Below are 18,373 nucleotides of genomic sequence, written 5' to 3'. Positions count from 1 at the left end.
ATGACAGCAGTTAAATTTTTCATGTTTCCATTTTATGTCACAAGTTAATCTTTAACTGGAAAAAAATTTCCTTTCTTGTAAACTCAGTTGATTTAGTAGTTTTATGCATGAATTGAAGCTTTCAATCAACATGTTTTTCTGTCAAATTTCCCTTTTTATGGGAATTTCTGCGCCTGGTTCCTTTTCCTTTAAACATCATTGAAAAGAATAATAAAAGAGCACCAAATGTCTCTTTTGGTTGAAAGAGTTTTTAAAGAGACACCACAATAACCCTGTATGTTCTTGTTTGGAAGTTGCCTTTATGAAAAGGGTAATTTTATACTGGAATCTACTATTAAAATTATATGACTAATGGTTCACTGTGAATCAAGGTCACAAAAAGGGTCGTTGTATATGGCACTGTTTAAGGGTGCTTGTCAACAACCATTCAAAAATAAATATTTGAATGAGTTTTTGGTTGTGTTTCCCCTATTTTCACGTGAAAAATCCCCCTCATTTGTTTCTTCTCAAAGCATCCCCTTTCACCTACCCTTGGTCCTCCTCCCATCTGAGCTCTCCTTTTCCAACAGACTGTCATCCACTCCGCAGTCCATGGCCTGTGAATCTGGGGGCGTTCCTGAAGCACTTTCAAAGTTCGATTCCTTTATTGAGTCTTTATGACAGCCCACAGCCTAAAGCAAAACAAAAGTGAGGGTTAATTGATCATGAACAGGGCTGAGACCACCCAGAGGAGCTGTCAGGGGCCAGGCTACTGAGTGGATTAAATTTCCAAAGTCATAGAGGATGTGTATAGCCAGAGGGAGACTGCTTTACTTTGCAGTCATGAGCTGAGGGCTAAGGAAAAGAATATTCTGTGGCTTTTAGAAGAAAATGGTAACTTCCCTCATAGTTCAGTTGGTAAAGAATCCACCTGCAATGCAGGAGACTCCACTTCGATTTCTGGGTCAGGAATCGAATACAGGAATACTCCAGTATTCTTGGGGTTCCCTCGTGGCTCAGCTGGTAAAGAATCCACCTGCAATGTGGAAGACCTGGGTTCCATCCCTGGGTTGGGAAGATCCCCTGGAGAAGGGAAAGGCTACTCACTCCAGTATTCTGGCCTAGAGAATTCCATGGACTGCATAGTCCATGGGGTCGCAAAGAGTCGGACATGACTGACTTTCACTCAGAAGAAAATAAGAATGTTGGTTTTCCCATAACAAGACTTTCGGCGGTTACTTTTGCCTTTTGCTAAAGTTCTTGCTATTCTGCCTTTTCTTTGATTTTGTTCCATTCTTTTTTTTTTTTTTTTTAATCTTACTTATTTGGCTGCACCGGGTCTTGGTTGCAGCATGTGAGATCTTCAGTTGTGGCATGTTGGATCTAGTTCCCTGACCAGGGATAGAACCTGGGCCCCCTACATTGGGAGCATGGAGTCTTAGCCACTGGACTGCTAGGGAAACCCTCCATTCTCAGTCTTGATTTTCAGAAATCCCTGGTCCATATTACTAGAGACTTAGTAATATTTATTGATCAGAATATAACATTTGAATAATTTATTCTTTTTTAATACATGCAAAGCAGTGATTAACTAGGAAGAGATCTATGTTCAAATATTTACTCTGGCACCAGCTACTTGGTGACTCAATCAAGTAATCCAGACCTGGTATCCCAGCTCTGAAATACCTACATACTCTACTGTGAGAGATAAGTGATTTCATAGATGGGAACTTTTGCAAAAGTTATTTGTTTTCTACTAATATATCTGTATGTAGTGGGACTGGTAGTAGATTGTTTCATTTATATAGCATTGATTACAGTTTGACTGGGGCTTCCTAGTTGATGCAATGGTAAAGAATCTGCCTGCCAATGCAGGAGACACTGTTGATGCAGGTTGGGAAGATCCCCTGGAGAAGGGAATGGCAATCCACTCCAGTATTCTTGCCTCGGAAATCCCATGGACAGAGGAGCCTGGCAGGCTACAGTCTACGGGGTCACAAAGAGTCAGACACAACCTAGCGACTAAGCGGGTAGGCATGCAGTTCAGTTCAGTTCAGTTGCTCAGTCATGTCCTACTCTTGGCGACCCCATGAATCGCAGCACGCCAGGCCTCCCTGTCCATCACCAACTCCCGGAGTTCACTCAGACTCACGTCTCCATCGAGTCAGTGATGCCATCCAGCCATCTCATCCTCTGTCGTCCCCTTCTCCTCCAGCCCCCAACCCCTCCCAGCATCAGAGTCTTTTCCAATGAGTCAACTCTTCGCATGAGGTGGCCAAACTACCAGAGTTTCAGCTTTAGCATCATTCCTTCCAAAGAAATCCCAGGGCTGATCCCCTTCAGAATGGACTGGTTGGATCTCCGAGTTGGACTTAAATTTTTCCCTCTAAGCAGTTGGAGTTGCCTGCCAAGTAATAGTCTGTCTATATTCATCACGTTTCTTTGAAACTGAATAATAAAATGTTGCTAAGTATATCTAGGGTCATCCTCTTATTTTGAACACAACTTTCCTCTGCACTGTGATGCTCGTATTACTTCTGCATATATGGTGATCTTCAGACATTTGGGGGAGGTATTGCACGTGGTAATTAGATCCAAAGTTTGGAAACTAGTCTTAGATTCAAATTTTGGGTCTATTATTTTCTAGCTTGTGATATTAGGCCATTTATTTAACTCCTCTGAGGTTCAATTACCCTTCTTCCATAATCTTGGATAATATTAGTATTTACATCAGGGGTCAACAGATGTTTTCTGTAACAGACCAGACAGCAAATATTTTAGGCTTTACAGACTATATCATATACTGTCTTTCACAGCTACTCAACTCTGTCTTTGTGGTGCAAAAGCAGACCTCAACAGTATATAAAAGAGTGGGCATGGCTCCAATAAATCTCTATTTACAACAAACAGGCAACAAGCCAGATTTAGCCCACTGACCCTAGATTTCTAACCACTGATCTGCATTAATGCTTGGCACAGTTCTAAACATTAATTTTAATGAATGTAAATGTAAATTATATTAATTCTGTGACATAAAGGTAAACTTTTACCATTATTCAAGACTGTGTCACAATCATATGGGGATATGAATACTGTATTAATCACAGGCTATATTACATCAAAAATGAAAACTAGATCCTAAAGGAAAATACTGTGGTTTGAAGATTTACGTTTGGGCAGAATTCTGCAGTAGAATCTGCTGGTCTGATGAAAGGGAAATAATAATCATTGAATATTCTGCCATGCTTTCTAATCAACTAAATAGACAGGGAATGCTAGAATATTAAACAAAAGCCTGTTAGATGAAATTTTCAGTAAGCCAGGATCACACATTTATTCATTCTTCAAAGTGTTTATCCTTTGACTGTCATGTCCTTCCTAAATGTTGCTAAACATATGCACCTAGTGGAAGCCTAATGTGCTGAACTTGTACCATTAGAGTCCTGTTCCTTGTCTTCATAATATAATGAAGCTGATTATATCCCTTGTTTTATAATGTTCATCCTATTAGGATAAAGAAATTCATTGACTACTGAGCACAGCCTTATGTTCACGTTCTTATCATTAGCACTGTTCCGGCTATGGGCCTGTCAGCATTTTCAGCCTAAATGCTGCTTTCAGGGCTTTGCAACTCAGTCATAAAAATTAGCTGCAGGCAGAAACTTGACATATAAAGTCCAGACCCAAGAGAAAAAATTTATTACATTTTTAACAGGAAGAGGGAAGTACATTTGGCTATTATAAAAAGCATAAAAATCATTGTGGTGGACTTGCACTGGATCCTTTGCTGTCCTGGCATAGTTTAAGTTTGCATTTGTAGTCTGCCTCCTCCATTTTCCATATATCCATGCAGGAACCCTACAGACTTCCCATTTTCGAGGACTTTACAACAAGTTCCCTTAAGGCTACTGTCCTATTTAAGATTGAACCAAAGCAGCTTTTTGAGTACCATTTGTCAATGGGAAAAGGAAATTTCAACCTCTTACCATAGCCTTCTATGAATTCAAAATTGGAATCACTCTCCCACCATAATACAGCACAGGGTATGACCTGCCTCAGAATTCATATACTTGAGTTTTAGAAATGGCTTGTGTGTACAGAGACATTTCTTTGATGCAAGATTGAATTAAGGAAGCTTAATTAACATTTTCTAATTAAATACTGCATGGTGAACTCAATCACATTGTACTCTGCAACTTTGATGAGATCACTCTGTCTTTAAGTAAACAAAATGGGATCTAGCTTTGAGAGCATGGATGATAACCATTCCATCCCTTCTTTGGCTGTCACCCCTGTTTTTCAGAAACATTTTTAGCCATTCATCTAATTTTAGGAATTGGTAGAAATGCATTTCTCAGAAGTGCTCAAGGATATTTAAAATGATGCCTTACCTAGGAATTGACAGGAATCATATTCAACCCATTTAATACCTAATTTATAGTTAACCTATTCATTGGCAATTAAGTCTATTTTTCTTCCCTCTAAGCTTATATTCAGTATGAAATATATGATATATAATATGTATCATATAATACATAAGATGTGATTTCCAGTGACCCCCATGGTGTTCTGTTTAATGGCCAATGTACCAGCCTCATGTCACATGGTCTGAGAATAGCACCCCTGCGTGAAATGCCTTTGCCACTGGCTTCCAGGACACCACAGTCTCTGGATTTCTCTCCTGCCTTTCTCGTCTCTTTCTCTCTCACTTTCCTTTGATGGTTAGTCCTGTTCCTCTGGGGCTTCCCAGGTGGCTTAGTGGTAAAGAATCTGCCTGCCAGTGCAGGAGATGAAAGAGACCTGGGTTCGATCCCTGGGTTGGGAAGATCCCCTGGAGGAGGAAATGACATCCCACTCCAGTATTCTTGCCTGGAGAATCTCATAGACAGAGAAGCCTGGCGGGCCACAGTTCATGGGGTTGCAAAGAGTCAGACACAACTGAGTGACTGAGTACTCATGCACCTGTTCCTCTGGCCTCCTCATCTTGCAAAGCCCAGGTCTCCTCCATAATCTCATTCTATCCATATGCCAGTGACTTCAAAGTGTATATCCTCAGCCCTGATATTTCTTTAAAGTTGCATCTCTAACCATCTACCCATCCCCACTGGAATAGATAGATACCCCCCCAATACCACATCTCCAAAAACGAGCTCCTGGTCTTTCCTTCTGGACCTGCATCACCCATAGCCTCCTCTGTCTCAAGGACAGAAACTCCAGTCCTCAGTCTCTCAGGCCAAAATCTTTAGAATCATCCTTGACCTCTCTTTCCCTCACTCTTCACATTCAACCTGTCAGGAAATTCTGATGGCTCTAACTTTACAATTATCCAGAGTCAGATGACTTCACTTCCTCAACTGTTACTGCCCTGGTCTGGGGCACTTCTCATTACTCATCTGCTCAAAAGCTCCCATTTCACGTTGTGAGCAACAATCCTTACAGTGGCTTACAACAGCAGTCCTCAACCTTTTTGGCACCAGAGACTGATTTTGTGGAAGATAATTTATCCATAGACTGAGGTAGGGGGATGGTTTCAGGATGTTTCAAACACATTGCATCTTTTGTGTACTTGATTTCTATTACTGGGCTTCCCTGGTGGCTCAGGCAGTAAGGAATCTGCCTGCAATGCAAGAGACCTGGGTTCGATCCCTGGGTCAGGAAGATCCCCTGAAGAAGAGAATGGCAGCCCACTCCAGTATTCTTACCTGGAGAATCCCATGGACAGAGGAGCCTGGCAGACTATAGTCCATGGGGGTCACAGAGTCGGAGATGTCTGAGCAACTAACGCTTTCACTTTTAACTTTTATTTCTATTATTATTACATCAGCTCCACCTCAGATCATCAGGCATTAGATCCCAGAGTTTGGGAACCCCTGGTTTACAAGGCTCTACCCAGGTGAACTCTCCACCCTCTGTATGACACCATCTCTACCCTCTCTGTCTTTCTTATTCCACACCAGCCCATTGGCCTCCTTCCTGGTTGTCTAACGTGCTAGACACTTGTCCTTCTTAGGGCTTTGAGCAGTACGCTGTTTGTCTTCCTGTAATGCTCCTCCATGGCATATCCACCCAACTAACTCCTTCACCTCCTTCAAGTCTTTTCTCAAATTTCAGTATTTCAGTACATCCTGTTTTGATCCCCTGTTTAACATTGTAGACTTACCCTTGCCTGCATTCCTGGGTCCTACTTTTTCTCCTTTTCCCATATATCTGATCACCTTTGAACATGCTATATTGTTTTTGTCCATTCCCTGTCATCCCACACCAGGATACAAGTCCTGTGGGGGCTAAAAGTGTTGCTTTGTTCTTTTACATTGCCCAAGCACCAAGAGTAATGTCTCACGCTAAGAAGTAACTCAATAAATATCTAAACTGCTAAATGCATGCATAATTATTTTAAAAAATCATAATATATAGCCATAAAAATTCAAGCATTCATAACAGATAGTAACAATGCCAAATGATTTGTTAAAGATTTTTAATTTAGGGGATTTATTTTATTTACAAATAATATTTGTTTTAAATTATTCTTATTAGCATTTTAAAAGATGGATTTTTTATATAATTAAAGATGGATGGTGACAGTCTATATCAAGCAAATTTCAAAGAAATAATAGTCACATTGTCATAGGGTTCTAAAGAAAATTGTCACATGGAGAATTAAGCATGTAAAGCAATTGCATCTTCATGATTTAGTTAATAAAATGTCCGAAAGAGATAAGCTCAGTTGTAGATCTAATTGCCTCACCACATGAGCCATTTTTTACATTGACAGCAAAAGCAAGAACTTTAGAAGATTTTTCTCCAAATTTTTTGATGTTGTTATTTCTTCCTAAAGTACAATAATTTATTTAGCTATACATGCTTACCAGAAGCAAGCAACGAGGAGTCCCTTTCATCTTTCATTTCTAGAATCTCCTGCTCTATGGGTATGTTTTGTCTCATGTTCTTCTTTCTCCACTCCAGAGGTTTTGATCATATCAAATTTCTCTTAATGAAGATGATTAGAGGGTAAAAACCAATAAAAATTAGCTGGGTGGAGGGGAGTAGAAGGTTCCTTCAGGCACTGAATTCTAACCAAGTTAGTTAAAGCTATTATTGATACTCAGAATATCATATTAAAGCACTGCAAATCTTTAAGAATGAAGATTGTGGAGTCACTGCTAATAACATAATGGCAAAAGAATGTGTTAAGTGCTAAAAAATAATGAAATAGGCCTAGATGGCAACTCCTGACTCAAATAACTATAATAGTTTTTTGATAATCACCATTCTCAGAATACAATTTAGGAAAGAAATAAAAGCAAGAGTTAGATGCAATATGGAGTAGACTTAATAGGACCTAGAAACCAGAGTTAAGTTGAAAATTATAGCCTAATGTAATTGTGTTGCAGAAGCCTTTCAAGAAAAATATAAACTATGAAATAAAATTTGTATGGAATCCTTACTGAAACCTCATCTTTATACACTCACTATTTTGATGATTTACACTTCTAATTTTACATCTTTTGTTGAGTGTGCCCTAGCAAAATTATGAAAACATGTTTCTCATTAGAATACTTGGAATCCCCTGCATATAACTTGTCCCAATCAATGAATAGGAATTTCCTTTCTGTAATGAATATTGCTACTATCCCATAATCTATATTGTACTTGGAGGAATTATTAATCCTTTAGTTATTAAAATAGCCTAATCAAGTCTCACAACTCTCGCTCATAAAAACACAAAAATGATCAGAGTAAAATCACTAAAGATTATCTCTTCAAATTACAAGAACAAGAAAATTGTACATTTTCAGCCAAATATGCTTTTAGTATCATTCAACTGTTTTGCATAAAGCACTTAATGTTAAGAAAAAATTGTACTCTGAACAGTTTGCATAATAACTTACCATGTTTGAAATATGTGATAGCTGTGTTTCTTCAGCTTTCTACACCAGCAGACCTGACAGTGGAGCCAATTTGGGCCTTTTATGCTTATTTCCACATTAAAACTTTTAAAAATAATCTACCATTGTAAGCTTATTTTTGCACTGGTTAATGAGTGAGATCCAATTATATTGAATCTCTCAATTTAAAAAAAACTGTGCTGACACTCATTTCAGGACTTCTCTGATGGGGTGTCACAATATTTTATTCAAAAGACTTATATTACATTATGAGGATACAAATAGCAAGAGATTGTTTTTGTTTTTAAATCTTTTGATCTTGGTCAGAAAAATTTCTAAACATAGTTACCCAAAATAATGTTAAGAGGTGGAAAAGAGCTACTTTTTCAGGCTATGGGTAGATATTTTAATGTCTACCTTAAGGTTTCTTAATAGGTGAACTCACCCAGAGTCCAATTCAGTTCAGTTCAGTCGCTCAGTCATGTCCAGCTCTTTGCAACCCCATGAACCACAGCATGCCAGGCCTCCCTGTCCATCACCAACTCCCGGAGTTAACCCAAACTCATTTCCATCGAGTCAGTGATGCCATCCAGCCATCTCATCCTCTGTTGTCCCCTTCTCCTCCTGCCCCCAATCCCTCCCAGCATCAGGGTCTTTTCCAAGGAGTCAACTCTTCGCATGAGGTGGCCAAAGCATTGGAGTTTCAGCTTCAGCATCAGACCTTCCAATGAACACCCAGGACTGATCTCCTTTAGAATGGATTGGTTGGATCTCCTTGCAGTCTAAGGAATTCTCAAGAGTCTTCTCCAACACCACAGTTCAAAAGCATCAGTTCTTTGGCACTCAGCTTTCTTTATAGTCCAACACTCACATCCATACATGACCACTGGAAAAACCATAGCCTTGACTAGATGGACCTTTATTGGCAAAGTAATGTCTCTGCTTTTTAATATGCTGTCTAGGTTGGGCATAACTTTCCTTCCAAGGAGTAAGCATCTTAATTTCATGGCTGCAGTCACCATCTGCAGTGATTTTGGAGCCCAGAAAAATAAAGTCAGCCACTGTTTCCACTGTTTCCCCATCTATCTGCCATTAAGTGATGGGACCAGATGCCATGATCTTAGTTTTCTGAATGTTGAGCTTTAAGCCAGCTTTGTCACTCTCCTCTTTCACTTTCATCAAGAGGCTCTTTAGTTCTTCTTCACTTTTTTTCATAAGGGTGGTGTCATCTGCATATCTGAGGTTATTGATATTTCTCCCAGCAATCTTGAGTCCAGCTTGTGCTTCCTCCAGCCCAGCGTTTCTCCTGATGTACTCTGCATATAAATTAAATAAGCAGGGTGACAATATACAGCCTTGATGTACTCCTTTTCCTATTTGGAACCCGTCTGTTCCATGTCCAGTTCTGACTGTTGCTTCCTGACCTGCATACAGGTTTCTCAAGAGGCAGGTCAGGTGGTCTGGTATGCCCATCTCTTTCAGAATTTTCCACAGTTTACTGTGGAAATAAACACACAGAGTTTAATAATCCACACAGTCAAAGGCTTTGGCATTGTCGATAAAGCAGAAGTAGATGTTTCTCTGGAACTCTCTTGCTTTTTCCATGATCCAGAAGATTGTAGCAATTTGATCTCTGGTTCCTCTGCCTTTTCTAAAACTACCTTGAACATCTGGAAGTTCACGGTTCACGTATTGCTGAAGCCTGGCTTGGAGACTTTTAAGCATTACTTTACTAGTGTGTGAGATGAGTGCAATTGTGTGGTAGTTAGAGCATTCTTTGGCATTGCCTTTCTTTGGGATTGGAATGAAAACTGACCTTTTCCAGTCCTCTGGCCACTGCTGAGTTTTCCTAATTTGCTGGCATATTGAGTTTTGCACTTTCACAGCATCATCTTTCAGGATTTGAAATAGCTCAACTGGAATTCCATCACCTCTGCTAGCTTTGTTCATAGTGATGCTTTCTAAGGCCCACTTGACTTCACATTCCAGGATGTCTGGCTCTAGGTGAGTGATCACACCATCATGATTATCTGGGTTGTGAAGATCATTTTTGTACAGTTCTTCTGTGTATTCTTGCCACCTCTTCTTAATATCTTCTGCTTCTGTTAGGTCCCTACTGTTTCTGTCCTTTATTGAGCCCATCTTTGCATGAAATGTTCCCTTGGTATCTCTAATATTTTCTTGAAGAGCTCTCTAGTCTTTCCCATTCTGTTGTTTTCCTCTATTTCTTTGTATTGATCACTGAGGAAGGCTTCCTTATCTCTCCTTGCTATCTATTCTTTGGAACTCTGCATTCAAATGGGTATATCTTTCCTTTTCTCCTTTGCTTTTCTCTTCCCATCTTTTTACAGCTATTTGTAAGGCTTCCTCAGACAGCCATTTTGCTTTTTGGCATTTCTTTTTCTTGGGGATGATCTTGATTCCTGTCTCCCGTACAATGATGGATGTAAATGGTCTATGATATACTGGCTAGTCTTCCTTATTGCCTCAGGGAGAAATTAAAAGGCTTCATCATTAAGAAAACAATGACAGTTGGAGTTCCATTTTTAGGACTTATGGTATAATTTTGAATTTGTCAATCAAATAAGAATCGTAAACTACTCATAATCCTCATGAACTCTTCACCCAACACTCAATATTCACTTTCACTGTAGTGAATTTATCATGAGTAATAAAAATATTCATAGCTTTGTTTACAGTTGTTAATGATGGGGGCTCAGTTTGAGGGGAAAGTCTTATCTTGGTTTCTACTCTTCCTTACTGTATCACTTAAGATAATGATAACTGTTCTAATGCAGGAATACAGAGCAATTCACTGGAGCTTAATATATTACAAGTTATTCTTGGATCACAAGAAACAAAGTCCACTGGGGCAGGGACTGTTGGTAGAGTGCGTTCCACACCATCATTTAGAGACCCAGGAACATAGAGACTCTGTTACACTCAACACCCGGCTTCCAAATTCACCTTGGGTGTTGAAATCCTGGATGGATATTAGAGAAATGAGTGAGTTTTGCAGGGAGGAGGAATAGAATGAATAGGTCAAGCCTGGAAGTTTCATTGAGAACTTCTGCCCATATTCCATTAGCCAGAACTCAGTCATATGGCTACACTTGACTGCAAGGAAGGCTGGTAATGTTATGTGGCTGTCTGCCTAGAAGGAAAGGTATACAAGGCTGGTGAATGGCTAACCAGTCTCTGCCACAGTTGTGTTTTATTTGTTTGTTGTCTCCATAAAGATAATTAACAGTTATGCATAGAGTCTGAAAATTCTTCCCTGTGCCATATATCACACATATGTGCAATAAATGGGCTTTTAAGGTTACTTCACATTATGATAGCAGTATGTCTAAAGGATGGAAATTTCAACCACAGTTTATGCAATTTATTATTTTTACCACTGTGTTGAGCTCCGTGAAAGAATAAGATGGTGAGTTCTTTGAGATGGTGTCTTTTGTGAACAATACAGTAGCTGAGAAATTTGGGGTAAAAAATAGCTCCAATGATGGATACCATACTTTACCTCTATCTTTTTTGATGTGACTCTTTCAGTGTACATATCCTTCTAGTTACTTTTCCAATTTCCTGCTCACTAAAAAAATATATACCTTGCTGAAAAACTTCTCAGCAACTATTTTCCATCAGTTCTTCACAAATCTTCATAGGAATCATCATTCTGGATATTGGAAATCAAAGACTTCATCAAACATCAAATCATCTAGAGATTCAGTACAGCCCTTTTGTAGCCTGTAATAAAACTATAAGAAATGATAGAAGCAATCTGAATCTAGCAGGCAATTGTTCTACACTGATTTTGAGTACTTTAAAAGATGTCCCTTCTTAGTATTAAAAAACAAGGGCATGTATTTTTTTTTCAGCTAGGCTACCTCCTTTTGTCTCCGAATAGATTCTAGCATCTTTACAATCCAAGTTTTCAACCAAATTTTCGACAATATTGTAAAGTAATTAACCTCCAATTACAATAAATAAATTTATATTAAAAAAAATAAATAAAATTTAAAAAAAAGAAATTCACTTCCAAAAATGATACTTCCAAGATGAATTTTATATTCTCTCTCTTTTTTATCCACCCCACAAAGCTTGTGGAATCTTAGTTCCCCAACCAAGAATTGAACCTGGGACCTCCACAGTAAGAGTGCAGAGTCCTAACCACTGAACCACCAGGGAATTCCCAAGATTTATTTATTTGCTTTTTTTCAATAGCACAAATTGTCTTTTTAAATGGTTAAAAAAATGTTTTTTTTTTTTTTTAATGTGTGTGATTGATTTTAAAATGTCAGTGAATAGTGATGGTTTCATGGAACATAGCTTCATGTTTTGTTTTGGTTTGGTTTTTTTATGTGCCAGATGCTAAAATGGAGGCTCATTTACATCACCATGTTAAAAATCCTATTTGAAATAAGAAACTAGATTCACTGCTGTTTATTACTGATTGAAAGTGTGGGTATGAAATTTCTTGACTGTCATAACCTTTCATCATTTCAGATTGTTATTCCTCATTTATCTTGCGTATGTTCACCAGTTTCAAATTTATTCTTCAAACTTCCTATATTTATCCATGACCCATTTAAAAATATATGCTATACTTTACTGTAAAGATATCTATTCAAAGAGGTTGAGTACAGCCCTTTTGATAATAATAAGTACCAAAAGTTACATTAAAATATTCATGAATATGAATTGGTGAAATAAGCTCTGATTCACATACTAGAATACTCTGTAGCTGTTGGAATGATAAAACTCTCCAAGCCAGGCTTCAGCAATACGTGAACCGTGAACTTTCACATGTTCAAGCTGGTTTTAGAAAAGGCAGAGGAACCAGAGACCAAATTACCAACATCCGCTGGATCATGGAAAAAGCAAGAAAGTTCCAGAAACACATCTATTTCTGCTTTATTGACTATGCCAAAGCCTTTGACTGTGTGGATTACAATAAACTTGGGAAAATTCTGAAAGAGATGAGCATACCAGACCACCTGACCTGCCTCCTGAGAAATCGGTATGCAGGTCAGGAAGCAACAGTTAGAACTGGATGTGGAACAACAGACTGGTTCCAAATTGGGAGTACGTCAAGGCTGTATATTGTCACCCTGCTTATTTAACTTATATGCAGAGTACATCATGAGAAACGCTGGGCTGGATGAAGCACAAGCTGGAATCAAGATTGCCGGGAGAAATATCAATAACTTCAGATATGCAGATGACACCACACTTATGGCAAAAAGTGAAGAGAACTAAGGAGCCTCTTGATGAAGGTGAAAGAGGAAAGTGACAAAGCTGGCTTAAAGCTCAACATTCAGAAAACAAAGATCATGGCATCTGGTCCCATCACTTCATGGCAAATGGATGGAAAAACAGTTGAAACAGTGGCAGACTTTATTTTTTTGGGCTCCAAAATCACTGCAGATGGTGACTTCAGTCATAAAATTAAAAGACGCTTCCCCCTTGGAAGAAAAGCTATCACCAACCTAGACAGCATATTCAAAAGCAGAGACATTACTTTGCCAACAAAGGTCTGTCTAGTCAAGACTATGGTTTTTCCAGTAGTCATGTATTGATATGAGAGTTGGACTATAAAGAAAGCTGAGTTCCACAGAATTGATGCTTTTGAACTGTGGTGTTAGAGAAGACTCTTGAGAGTCCCTGGAGCAAGGAGATCCAACCAGTCCATCTTAAAGGAAATCAGTCCTGAATATTTATTGGAAGGACTGATGCTGAAGCTGAAACTCCAATAGTTCGGCCACCTGATGCAAAGAGCTGACTCATTTGAAAAGACCCTGATGCTGGGAAAGATTGAGGGCAGGAGGAGAACGGGACAACAGAGGATGAAATGGTTGGATGGCATCACCGACTCAATGGGCATGAATTTGAGTAACCTCTGGGAGTTGATGATGGACAGGAAGGCCTGGCGTGCTGCAGTCCATGGGGTCACAAAGAGTCAGACACGACTGAGCAACTGAACTGAACTGAACAGTTGTTATTTAGTTGCTCAGTCGTGTCTGACTCTTTGTGACCCCCGGGATTGTAGCCCTCCCTGCTCCTCTGTCTGTGGGTTTCCCAGAGAAAAATACTGGAGGGGTTGCTATTTCCTTCTCCAGAGGATCTTCCCAACCCAGGGATGAAACCCGTGTCTCTTATATTGGCAGGTGGATTCTTTACCACTGAACCACCAGGGAAGCCCTCCACCAAATTCATTCTGCCCCCAGAAAAAGATGATGATTTGATCCTAATCATGCTAACTACATTTCAATAGTCTCCAGAGAAAATGTCTGCTTTCCAAAATGCAGATCATTAGACTTTATTGTACTATTTAGCAACTCCTACCACTGAGAAATCAAGGCTTATCCACTTATCCCAACTTTACCTGATTTTAGCCACCCCAGGGTTCCAGTCCAGTTTTCTCATAAATTCTGCCCACCCTTTAATCAGATCTACCTGCTAGTCTTGGAGGCTCTCCTTGAACACCATTTCTAGGCATGTGAATCTTCAAACCTTCGTGATTACTCTGATCCACTCAAGACAACTCAGGTTCCAGCTGGGAATTACACTGTGGCATATGCAATTGCTGGGCATTGCGCACACTCTGAAGGCCCCATCCACTGCCTCTAGTATTTCAGGTTCATTCATTTCTGTCAAGGCAGATAAAAACCCAGAGGTTCCAGAACCTGCTATGCACCTGAGTCATCATGAAAGCTTATTAAATAAATAGTTCATTGGTTTCTGGGCTACAGTGATACACAGCCAGGTTTGAAATCTCTTCTCTTGGTTCACTGCCCCTGAATCCTGTGTACTGGAGCACCATGAGGGCTGCATCAGTGCTAGCCTCCTCCTCTTGGTAAAGGGGTTCCTATGTTCCATTGTTGGAGAAGGCAATGGCACCCCACTCCAGTACTCTTGCCTGGCAAATCCCATGGATGAAGGAGCCTGGTAGGCTGCAGTCCATGGGGTCGCTAAGAGTCGGACACAACTGAGCAACTTCACTTTCACTTTTCACTTTCATGCATTGGAGAAGGAAATGGCAACCCACTCCAGTGTTCTTGCCTGGAGAATCCCAGGGACGGGGGAGCCTGGTGGGCTGCCATCTATGGGGTCGCACAGAGTCGGACACAACTGAAGTGACTTAGCAGTAGCAGCATGTTCCATTGTGTATAACCATCCTTTTATACATAAGCTGCTTTCTCTTTCTTTCACTCTCAGTTTCTTTTTTATGAACTATTCAAATCAACTCATTAAAAATAGTATAAAAGATGCTAGTACCAATAGGAAAACCCCTGGAGAAGAGAATGTCAACACACTCCAACCTGGAGAATCCCATGGACAGAGGAGCCTGCTAGAGGAGCCTGGCAGGCTATAGTCCATAGGGCCACAAAGAGTGAGATACCGCTGAGCGACAAACACTTTTACTTTACACCAGTAGAATAACAGTCAAGTCTTTGCTTTGGGTCAGATTTCCCTCTGTTCCTCTGCCCCTGAGGAAGGTCTAAGCTTCCATAGTCTCTTGATTCAGGATAAGAGTCCTATTGATACTTTCCCAAATGACCATGAACAGAAACTGAGAAGCTGTCGCCATTAATATCCACTAAAAGTCTTTTTAGTCCAAACTAAACTTTAGTCCTCACAAGCTGTGAGTCTCAGGATCCTTTGAACCTCCTCTAAGAAGTCTCATTTAAATGGATGTGTTGGAGATGTTATTGATGGACATTGTTATATTCGTGTAGATTTTAAGAAGGAGGCTTCTATTCCCTATGACTTACCCAAAAGATTAAGATACACACTCTTAGGAATGAATAGGAAGCCAATGTTTACACGAAAATCTTCACTTAAGAGGGATGAGTGTGATGGTTTGATTTATAATGTGAGTTGCAACACCTATGAAAATCTTCCTCAGTTTACATAGAAGGATATTATTTTTTTTTAAGCAGAAAGGAGATGAATCAAATACCAATGTAATGTATCTTAAAAAAAAAAAAAAACTTTATCTTGTAGCCAGTGAAGATTTGGAAATTTTTTCATTAATTTTAAGTAAGTAAATGTTAGTCACTCAGTTGTGCCCAACTCTTTGTGACCCCATGGACTGCAGCCCACCAGGCTCCTCTGTCCATGAGATTTTCCAGGCAAGGATACTGGAGTGGGTTGCCATTTCCTTCTCCAGGGGATCTTCCCAACCCAGGGATCGAACCTGGGTCTCCTGCACTGCAGGCGGATTCTTTACCAACTGAGCTACAAGGGAAGCCTTCGTTAATTTTATGTGATTATTAATACTATTTCGATGAGTTTGCTAAACATAGAAAGTCTTTAGTAAGTAATTTTACACATACCTCATGGGCCTTCCCAAGTGGCGGTAGTGGTAAGAACCCATCTGCCAATACAGGAGACTCAAAGACACAGGTTCAATACCTGGGTCAGGAAGATCCCCTTGAGTAGGCCACTCTAGTATTCCTGCCTGGAGAATCCCATGGACAGATGATACAGTCTGTAGTGTCAAAAAGAGTCAGACACGACTGAGCGACTGACACTTCTCTTCCCTTCATAGTCATTGGAAGTCCTTTATTTTGTTTGCAGCATGCACACATGCATGCCTACCTCATTCATACTCATTCAATTTCATACAGATTTGAAACATAATGCAGGAGAAGGCAATGGCACCCCACTCCAGTACTCTTCCCTGGAAAATCCCATGGACGGAACTAGCCTGGAAGGCTGCAGTCCATGGGGTCGCTGAGGGTCAGACACAACTGAGCAACTTCACTTTCACTTTTCACTTTCATGCATTGGAGGAAATGGCAACCCACTCCAGTGTTCTTGCCTGGAGAATCCCAGGGATGGGGGAGCCTGGTGGGCTGCTGTCTATGGGGTCGCACAGAGCTGAAGTGACTTAGCAGCAGCAGGGAAATAGTCCATTGGGCAGTTATGAGTCTTTGCACTAATCTAGGTATAGTTGCTCATAGGTTCTGAAAGTGTTAAATATAATATCATGGCGTTGATTACATATCACATTTTATTTTCTCACTCAAGTGTGATTTGATATAGTTGCCTAGATTTAGCTTCTAATTTACCTACCTTAGACTCTCACTTAAGTATACAGTTACTTTTTCAGTATTGACAAGAATGTGTTACTGTAAATAGTTCCTAAGAATAGGACAGCATTTTCTAGTTCTCTGGCATTGAAGACTTTTTGTTTGTTATCTTGTTTGCTTATTTGTTTGTGAATCCTCATAGGACAAGGAAAAAGCTCTTGTGTTTCCTTATGGATTTAATCTCTGAAACTTTTACACTGTCACTAATGATGTCCCCGGAGTCCTTGGAGCTCAAATAAGAGGGTGTACAGTTCATAAATTTTTATTTAAATGCAACTCTTGCTTTTATATAAGTTTACAATCTGGTAAAGAGACAAGGAGATAAAAAAAGATGTAAAAGAAAAGCCCTAGCCAAAGACTTAAATTTAGAGATCAGTAAAATTGTGGGTGGTAAAGACATCTAGCTTATTGATCTATATGATCCCATCCATGAATGCAAAGCATGTGAAGAGGGTTAAAGGGAGAAACAGCCAACATAGAAAATGTATACATACATGTATATGTTTATACAAGCTTCTCTGGTGGCTCAGCAGGAAAGAACACCTGCCAATGCAGGAGACAGGTTCAATACCTGGATTGGGAAGATCCCCTGGAGAAGGAAATGGCAACCCACTCCAGTATTCTTGCCTGGGAAATCCCACGGACAGAGGAGCCTGGCAAGTTACAGTCCATGGGTTTGCAAAAGAGTCTGACATGACTTAGCAACTAAAACAACATGTTTATACATATAAATTTACTTCTGTGCAGGGGAGGTTAACTAAGCAGTCTTCACATGGCTGTCTCTGCATCTCATGCTGAAGCCTGAAGTTCACAGGCAGGAAGTCAGGAAGAGTCAGATAATAAGTGAGATAGAACCCAATGAGCACAAGCTGGAATTGCAGTCCACAGGGCAAGCCATCAAGTGGGGAGAGAATGAGCAGGCTTGAATTCTCCTTGGACGGACTGAAACCCATGTCAAGTTCTTGTTGCCTCTAAGCTTACCAAAGAGAATGATCCAGGGCCCTTTATCATAGAGCTAAACACACACCACTGGTGCCGGAGTCAGAGACACTGGCAGAAGACCCAGGGGAAAAGAGCAATTTCAGGCCCAACTGCTACTTCATGTCAGTGAGGCACGTCAGCTCATCAGTAACAACGTACACATGGTCAGACACACATACAAACTCACACTCCAAAATGGCTGCTCCCTCTTTTCCATCCTTCCATTAGTGTGAGAGAATCTCTCTTGTAGCCTACCCTAACTGGGCACATACAAAACAATGGAATTCTGGGAAATGCAGTTCAGCCTAGTCAAGTCAGACAATTCATTACAAAGCTGTCCTGGAAAGTCCCATGGATGGAGGAGCCTGGTAGGCTGCAGTCCACGGGGTCACTAAGAGTCGGACACGACTGAGCGAGTTCACTTTCACT

At 40.1% G+C, this 18,373-nt stretch overlaps 1 protein-coding gene and 1 non-coding gene across 2 annotated transcripts in view; one reads left to right on the top strand and one right to left on the bottom strand.

Annotated features, from left to right (window-relative positions):
- The window catches only part of IL1RAPL1 (interleukin 1 receptor accessory protein like 1), a 702,239-nt gene that overhangs the window by 603,248 nt on the left and 80,618 nt on the right, over window positions 1-18,373 (top strand). The window lies entirely within an intron of this gene.
- Window positions 11,981-12,053, bottom strand: TRNAK-CUU (transfer RNA lysine (anticodon CUU)). Its single transcript has one exon. It is a non-coding gene; the product is annotated as a tRNA-Lys (tRNA).

This window comes from Bos taurus, chromosome X (assembly GCF_002263795.3).
Source record: "Bos taurus isolate L1 Dominette 01449 registration number 42190680 breed Hereford chromosome X, ARS-UCD2.0, whole genome shotgun sequence".
NCBI classification, from domain to species: Eukaryota; Metazoa; Chordata; class Mammalia; order Artiodactyla; family Bovidae; genus Bos; species Bos taurus.
Note: the sequence above shows the minus strand (reverse complement) of the source record. Positions and strands in the feature narration are given on the sequence as shown.